Source organism: Habropoda laboriosa, unplaced genomic scaffold (genome assembly GCF_001263275.1).
Source record: "Habropoda laboriosa isolate 0110345459 unplaced genomic scaffold, ASM126327v1 scaffold42, whole genome shotgun sequence".
NCBI lineage: Eukaryota > Metazoa > Arthropoda > Insecta > Hymenoptera > Apidae > Habropoda > Habropoda laboriosa.
In genome coordinates, this window is record NW_017100181.1 from 1124601 (window position 1) to 1134136 (window position 9536).

The following is a 9536-nucleotide window of genomic DNA, read 5'->3' on the forward strand; positions in this document are numbered from 1 at the left end:
CAGTGACTCTCTTTTACTGGTAGTACTATTTCGGATGTATCAGTCGATGATGCTGACTTGGCGCATTTGTGTGACTGTAATTTGTGTACCGTGACTTGCCAATAATCGCTTTATTGCATAATATTGTATCGATTTGCAATTATTGCGTTACCTGTTGATCAAATTTTACGTGATCATAAATGCCGCATCGATGGAGTTCAGGATGTAACGACACGAACAAGAGGGGAAAAAAGAGTGCAGAAAACGTACCATAAAACGTTCGACCGCGGAAATTCATACATTTTCCAATCTGTTACAAATGCACCCATAAAATATCGTTTACTCAAGTTGAAGTGTGCAAATTCTAATTTTAATTGCAAAATTAAACCACGGCTTGTTTTATAATTCCTCTGTTTCTCACCCAGAGTGCAGCAGAAACAACGACTGAAAATTTCATTAGCCTGCACTGATATTTTCTTTGTTACTGTAGTTGAAAAACATTCAACGTTACTTCGAAAGATAACAAAATTACAGTATCCCGCGAGGGGATATTTTTTGAATTTGCTTGTGACATTCGTCGACGAAGAAGTGAAACATGATGCTACTTGGAAATTTGAAAATGAAAATGTTGAGTAAATTGGAAAAAAGTGGCTTACAAAGAGCGCAGTATAATTAGATTCATAATCCGGTGCTCAGTGAGCATCGTATTATCCAAAAGGAAAAAGAATTTGTATCGCTCCATTAATTACGAAAATAATCGAGGTGACCGACTAACACAATTCATCTTGTATATTAATTTACACGTAACAATAATGACTGTCCTGCGCAGTTCAGGCATTTCTCTTTCAAAGTTCCCTTTCTACGTTCTTAATTACTATTTTACAAACTTCCAGCAGTTCGTCTTATTAATTCCCGTAATTGTCCCCGTTGTCTTCCTTTCTCCGCACCCTGTAATATCTCTCATAGGGGTTCTTTGACTGTTGAGCAACGTCGTTTCATTTCTTTCTTCGTTTCTACGCTTAACAGAGTGTGTACGCTTGTTATGCAACCATCTCTCTTTATCGCTTTACAATTTAGCAAATTAACGAAGATGATAATCGTTAAATACGGGATACAGGTACGATTTATCTAGAAGTGCAGCAATTGTTCTATTCAGAAGCAATGAAATTTCTATGAATTCATCGTGTTCATTTTGGCAATAAAGAAAAACAAACAAAAAAAAAAACAGGCTTGATCGAACTGTACCAGTTACTTCAAGTGAAACGAAACAAGTTATCAGCAATGAAAAAATTTCTCAAGTACGAAAGTGCTTTGAATTCTTTTAGTTTGCCGTGTTAATTAACAATACGCACGTAAACCAGCATACGAAGAAAAAGGAAGAAAGAAAGGAAGGTTTACGCTGGACTCGAAGGCGAACAACTTTACGTTTAGGAAAAAATTTGAAATTTCCTATTTGACACTTTTCTCGATAGTTTCGCGGAGTGGTGTTAGAGGCGGCGATATGTTCCGGCCATAAACTAGCAATTAAGTTAGATCTCGCGTTAGAAAGGAGAGAACCCGAAATTGGGTGTACAGCGTGTGCTCGTTAATCGAACACGCGAAAATCTGTCGGTGAAGGGAGAAAAAGGTTGGCTGTCGAACGTGGTACGATCGAGGGGATAGTATGTACTAGCTAAGGACCAACGTCCCATACGTATGAATGGGCAGAGCTGAGCACGGAGACTCATGCGCGCGCTTCGAAAATCAAAATCAATGTGGTCCTCCCCTCAGAACTCCACACCGGCCTTGCTCCGATTGCCCACGCCCTTAGTGTGCCTCGTACTTCCGTCGCGGACGCATCCCTCGTGCAATCATCGTCGTCTTTGCGTCCTCCTCTCTCCCTCACTCTGCTCCTTCTCTCTCTCTCTCTCTCTCTCTCTCTCTTGCTCACTCACTTTCTCTTTCTCTCTTCTCTCCCTCTTTCTCTCTGTTCTCTCTCTCTCTCTCTGTGCTCCCTCTTCTATCTCTGTTTTCCCACTCACTCGCGCACTCTCTCTTTCTCTCTTTCTCTGTCTCTCTATCTCACTTATTCGCTCACTTACTCTTTCTCACGCATCCACACGTACGCGGGTACATTATATAACATACACGCGGTCTGTCCTCTCTTGATCTGTGTGCCTGCTTGTTGTGTTGTCTATCTCCCTCGGGTTTAGGTTCGGGTTCGAGTGAATCAAAATAACGAAGAGAATGTGCTGTTGATGATCGGTGGAGAAAAAGAAAGGAAAAAATGAAAAGAGAAAAGAAAAAGGGCGATGGTACTTGCTAAACATCATTGGAATCCTCTGGTGCTCGATAATCGGTTCGGAATAGTTTTGTGTACCGATGCACGCGAGATTTCTCATCCGGATCGTTCCATATCTTTCCGCACCGATATGTTGGATACCAGTGATATAAATTATGTGTGAAACGACGCAAGGAAACGCATTAGTTCGTCGATTTTTCAGTTTGTTGTGTCAGTGAAGTTTTCGATATTCCAAAAAATATTACACCGTCTATTTGATCCCTCATCGCGGTTGTTTTCCCTCGAAGTCGTTCTTTCCGCCCGATAAACAATTCTGCTCGGCCCTTATCGATTCGGATATTAGATTTGCCTCTGGATTCATCCGGGTCCTTTTCGTTCTCCCTTTCCTTTCTCCTTTCTTCTTCTTTTCTTTACCGTCTTCTCGTCATTTCTCGACGTCCCTGCTCTGTGACTGTGCAAGATTACGGGCCGTGACCAAACTCCTTGGTGTACGGTGAAAAAAATTGCCAAGATTAACCCGTGCTTTTTCACCAACCTGCATCACCGGGCCTCCTACCACGCCTAACTGTCCCCCCCCCCCCTCCCCCTCCCATTCAAATTCTAACGTTTAAGTTCGGCGAATTCTACGCTTGTGTTCTGAACTTGTGCTCTCTTCCTTTCGTTAATTAGTTAAACCCTTTAACGCAAAAAAAAGAAATTGTGACACGATGAACTTAAAGAAGGAATAAAATCAAGCGTGTGTTTTGTACAATTAAAGAAACCGATAAATGTTGTCCAAGTGATTAACTGCTATGCGTGAACAGGCTAAAAAAGGTAAAGAGTTTTTCGCAAAAATCGTAGCGATCGTTGTGTTGTACAATTTTTCATGATGTGATAAGTTGCGAATTCGTGGTGTAATTCTTTGAACGGTAAATGTAGAGCTCGAATGTTCCCATAGGTTTTCCTCTTTATGGCAATATCAGCGGGTTCATGTGGTCGTTAAGTGCGATAGAATAATTATTATGGGATCGCGGGTTGTTGTATTTGTTGTTGATATTTTCATCGTTATTCGTATCGTCGATGGCGCCACTGGTTGATGGTATCCTTATTATTATTTTGTATAATATGAAACAGCCATATTATTCGGTTTCTTTTCTTCAGAATTCGTTCCTTTTCACAATCTTTCGAACAATATCTGTCCTGTGTTTACGAATTGCCAACAAATTGCTTTGCGATATTTCTTCGCTTGCAGTATTTTCCTTTTTCCCAATTAACGTTTCGACTGGCTTATCACATGAATTATGCATCTCTTCCTCTATAAGTGTTCTAACTCGTTCGGTGTTTCTTTTTCTCCTTTTCTAAATCTACACTTACTGCTTAATGCATTTCCTTTGTTTACAAGCTTCTCCTTGTTCCAGGGTTTGTTTGTATCGTTAGCTTTTCACAGACATCGAAATGGACCTTTTTGCGACACGGTAACGCCTTGTACATTTTACTGTTACCCGTTTTTACCGCTTTTCCGTCCTATACTTACGTCATTTTCTCGCTCAATTGTTTTCAATTCACTCTTATCGATCAAAGTGTCCTATGGTTTCAAATCGTGTTTTTACGTTAAGGCGTTTCTAACGTTTACACTCTATCGACAAGATCTGAATGAAACTTGTCCGTCGTTAATTTCAAATTTTTACGTTAGAATTTCGAGAATGTTGGTAACAGTTACGAGTTCGTAGGTGATAAATTTCAGTAGACAGTCGATTTATCTTTCAGCCTTTCTATTTTGTAATAAAGGATTACTTTCAACGTTACGATAAATTTCCGTTCCATGTACCGTTTCCTTTGATTTTCGATTAACGCGTTGCTACACTTTGCATAATTTTCCTCCCTTGAAAAATTCATCTCGTCACTTAGTTTTCACGCGGTCAACTTTAATTCGTTTCCTCGACTATACAAACGTTAACGAGATGTTGCGTTGTTTGTTCGAAGCAGGCTCAGAACTGTGCTTGTTTCGTGAAATCAATTTTGAAACGAAGTTCAACGATCTCAATTTAAAATATGCGCGAACCGTGCACAAGTTGTACATTTTCTGTACTTACAAGATGTGACTTCAACGGCACACAACAACAGACACGAGGAAATCGAATTGCAAATCACGTACACGCAGCGCGATTCAGTTAAATATTTTTTCTAGAACAAAGATACGTCGAAATAATAGGAAACACTTGTTACCGTTAATGCCGTTCGTGTTTGTGTATGTAGATTCATTTTAAACGTGTCACCGGTGTAGACAGAAATGATTAAGAAGTGTTTATTTCAATAGAAACTTGCTTCTTTTATTTTCGCTTGTTCCTATTTTCATTTCATCTGCGCACACATTTTCGTGCAACGGTTTTCTTTATATAAGCATGTGTTTGCGGACTTGTATGCAATGGAAAATACTTCTATACTTAACTGCCGAGCTGATTTCGTGGAATTTTGAAATATCAGTTTCAATCGAGCATTCTGTACGTTTATTACGATATAATTATAATGCATCATTTTCATTGCATTCTATACTTTCATTACAATCCCCGAATACAGCGCCGTGTTTATACTTTCGAAGGCCCTAGGCGCGACATTATTACGAATCCTTGAAGAAACAAGTCTACTTCAGATAGTTAAATTCGTAACTTTGGCGTCTCTCTTTTTTCTGTTATCAATTTAACATTTATAAATAAGTATTTTATTTTGTAACTATAACCAGGCTGTTTTTTATATTGTTGTTTCTGAGGAGTAAGGCTTTAAAGTGTGGCCCCGGCTTGCGCTTAAGGGGGTATTCTAGCCTAGACTTTTCAAAAAATTCGATTTTATTGTTTTACATTTTCTCAAAGTAGACATTTGCAGAAGTATAACTGTCGAAGGATTTTTCCGAATTCGTGAAATTGACGAAGTTGTAGATGTTTTAAAAAAGACGACATGTAGCCCGTAGTCGTAAGTATACCATTCTCGTGTAACTGCTATGAGAAACTTTAAACGCGTTTTTCTCGAAACCATGTTTCTCTAAATGGCTGAGATGATATCTCAAGTTCTAGTTGTCCGATTGACTCGAAATTTTACGTGCACCTTCGGTGGATGTGCCGTTATCGTCTGAACCAGAATTATGCCAAAATATACATTTTTCTGATTTTTAGAGCCTCTGAAAGACGAAAAAAAGTGGAGGAAATCGATAGTCAAAATTCAAACTGCCGCCATTTTGTAAATTTTCACTATTTCTTTTTCTCATTCTGGTTCACACCATAATCACATTCGTACTAATCAAGAATCCTTTTGGTTTTTTCATTTTGCGTAAACAGAATGGGCGCAATCGTGTCAGCCAGTACGACACTTTTTTTTTTAAAGGGACCGCACTGAATGATACATAATTCAGACAGTTTTGATTATTTTCACTTGAAAAAAAATTGTGAATTTTCTTAAGACACGAGTAAATATGTGTGCAAAATGCCGATACTGAGGAACTTATACTTTCCTTACAAAAAAATCCCTAAGAAGGAATAAAAAATGACACTCTAGACTAGAATACCCCCTTAATGCGTCTTATGGTAAATGCGGCTCTGCCTGAATATTGTAAACGGCAATGTGATATACAACGTGTAAGATAAAATATAGTTACTTTTTGTCGTATCATTATGGATAATACATTCTGAATGAGTTTTAGAGTAAAATTGTGCTTCGTTTACACGGTCTCTTAATACCACACGATAACCCGCAAAAAGGATCTATTTTTATATTCTCAAGTATTTTTTGAAGTAATCCACTAGTCGCATAAATTGCTTACCGATATGGTACACTTCTCTGGTTATGGTGGTATGTACGAGAAACTTTTCATACGCAATTGTAAATGGTTTCAAGGGGTGAATAAGATGGGAGAAAATTTTTCTTGTAAATGCTATTTGTTTCTGCTTTTTTCTCAAGATCTCCTGTGTTTCTTTACACGAATGTATACATTTGTTCTACTGCACGTTGTAGCAGTGTGTTGTGATAATACGATCATAGAATGTCCTCGGACTCTGAAATTTTCAATCAAATGTGAAATTTCCACTTACTTCTTCTCATTTCTTCCACCTTCTTCACCCGTTGAAATCATGTACAATTACGTATACAAATTTTCTCGTACCACCATAGCTATTTAGGGAAGGTAATTAGGTGGCCCGTTTCACATGGCCCACCCTGTATACCAACTAAATATGTAATTTTCAAATTAAATTATTCTGCACAAACTCGACATTGCATTTAGTTAGTACTTCAATTTTAAACTTGTCAGCTATTAAGTTATCTCCAGTTTACATGTAGAGATGTGAAATATCGCCAAAAGTATCTACACTATCGGCCAAAAGTTTGGAATCACCTCTCACTTTTCATCGATATTAAATCTGCTGCTAATTGTTTTATAGATTTGAAGTTCATCTCAATTTATCTCATACCAATTGATTCGAACGATAAAATATTCTCAAAGTCGCTGACTTTTTTCTGGAAATTTCTGTGCAAATTGCAGTGCTCAGTGATTCCAAACTTTTGGTCGGTAGTGTACATAGGGTGATCAGATAGTAAAATAGTATCTACTTAAAGTAGATTATGTGGTAATAGAAGAGGATATGATGAAACGGGTAAATTATAATGGAAAAATAACTGCTACGAATATTTTACGTTGAAACTATTAACACCTGAATCCGGATCATAGGAATTGAAATAATTGCCTTTATATCTTAATGTCCATTTAAACAACAAGAATAGAAACAATCATAATAATAGGAATAAGATCGTATCATTAAGATCGTAGGATATTCTCACGTAATGTTTAACCGCGATTCTCTTTAATTATTCTGTTCCCAATACGTATACCCGAGAGAACAGCGTGTAATTGCGAGCACACCTCTTTTTATTTTCAGTAGTTCCGCTCGTGTGTCTATAAGTGTTGATTAGACTCGTATGTGTGCGTTTCATATCACTGATCTGTATCTGTTCCTCCATATATTCAACTATTTTTCTTTTCAGCGTGCAGTTTCAACGAGAGTACTTTATAACGCGTCTGAACTTTCGCATCGTTCTGGTGTTCATTAATATTGCGCGACCGTTATAATATTGTCTTAATATTATTAAGAAAATTGAACGAGTTAAGTAATTTGATTGAGAATATAAAGTAGAATTTTCTTGTACAAGCTGCTCGTAACGAAGAATATTGCTGTATTAATAAAACTACATTGACGATAGTTGAAATTAAGGAGGGAAATATTTGTTGAAACCAAGTTGTTTAAAGAATCGGCAATTCTAACTGCAAGTGTTTCGGAGCCGGTACAAGTTCTTCTTGTTCTGAAACTGCTTTCAATATCTTAGTTTGTAACAAAGTCGAAAATTCAGTCTTTAAGATTTCTTATTTTCCACGATTTTCTCTCCAATTGTCCGTACAAAAAAGCGACGAAAGTTTGTAAAAATAAAGCAAAGAGGCGTGTTTGTTTGCCTATTTTCGAAATTTTATCCCACTTGCCTGTTTTATTTATTCAGTCGGCATTCTAGCACGGCTTCTGTCCAATTTTGGCTAGATTTAGAATTTACATTTTAGATATTTTAGAATTATTTTGAAATTTAGGGCAGCTTTTTTCTCTTAATCTCAACGCCTTCAAATTCTCAAAAATGTTGTTTCTGCAATTTTTCGAATTGTATTAATACCAGTAAGATGAAAGATAAAGTAGTAAGTTCCATTTCAAAATTACCTCTTTTATTCCCCTTCAGAGGCATTCAACATTAATCGATGGTTCCTTAATAGTGTACTTCGTTTAAATAAAAATTAAACGGCTATTTGCAAACTTTATTTGAGAAGAATTTAATACGGAATTGAATTACTGCGAAATTATTTAATTCCGTTTCGATGTCTTCGACTCTATTTACGACTCTGCGGAATGCTTATAAGATTGCTTAAATAGAAAGAAAGATATAAGGTGATACGTATCTAGAGTAAGACAAACTTCAACGATGAAACAGTTGAAATGTTCAGAATAGGGAAGAATTATTTAAGCAACACTGGAAATTCAATCGTATGCAAATTATGACAGCTGATTAGTAAGTCTTTTGTAATAATTCAAGATAAACTACGAATTTTTGAAAAAATACCTTTCAGCACACCCGACATATGTTGTTACTTTATAATTCTCGCATTAAAAGTGGCTTATCAGTGCTTCCTACAGCCGCTGTTTCAATTCGAATACCTTTCGTTGTAATTTCCATCGAATTCATCTTTTGGATTAAATTAACAAAGCGAAGGGCTCCACTTTCTGAACATTATCGAAAATTCAGAAGCCTGGTATTCATTTCGAAGACTTGCAGGTTCGTTTAACTCCGTGAAATTTTCTTAAAAGAAACCTGCAATTTCCAAATATAAATGATAATTCTCGATAAATCTGCGTTCGCTGAAAAGTGAAACGAGATTTACGAGTAATTATATTCAATTCTGATTTAAACAGAAACTGAACGAGGTACTAGCGCGCATTAATTACAGCCGATTTAAACAGTTTTTAAACGAGGGAATGAAATAAACACAGTGTATAGGTGCCGTCCGTGCTATCGAGATGGACTACAGTTTTTATTTCACCGACGGAGAAGTAATAGAAGAAAAAATTGAACGATGTAACAAGGTTACTTTTTATGCGGACTCGCTTTTCACGTAAGTGCAACGATGTACCCGTAAAATGTAATTTTAACCTTTTTCCAAAATTCAATCATATCTTCTTTTTTTTTTCTCTTCTTTTTTACCGGAAGTGGATCTTTCGAAAAATTTTCCACGCGAAAGTGTGACAGTGAGGAATTCGAGAAGAAAAGAAGAAAAATTGTTCGTAGTATAGGTACTGATAATTGATCGTTGAACGTTCCAACAATTTAAATACCCCGACAATGTGTAACCATATAATTTATATGTAATTCGTTGCTCTTTCCTCAATTTTCGAATAGAAACGAATACACCGGGTGTACACTGTATTATCACGTTTAAAATCATTCTCCTCGAAAGCTAGCCAAACACAATTAAAAAACTTTATTCCACATTTCTTACAAGGTTTTACCTTTGGTTCTTGGTTTATGCTTCTCGAAGTGTAAAAGTCTCATTTGAATGGCCCTGGCGATTATCGTTTATATCGGAGGGATTAAGAAAAAAGAGAATCTCTAATGTTTTCGAAAACGAAACGTTAGTGGTAGTACCATTTTATCTTTAACCTTACTATTGTCAATACGATGCGAAAACTTGTAGAAGCAACATTTTTGGGAATTTCAAGAC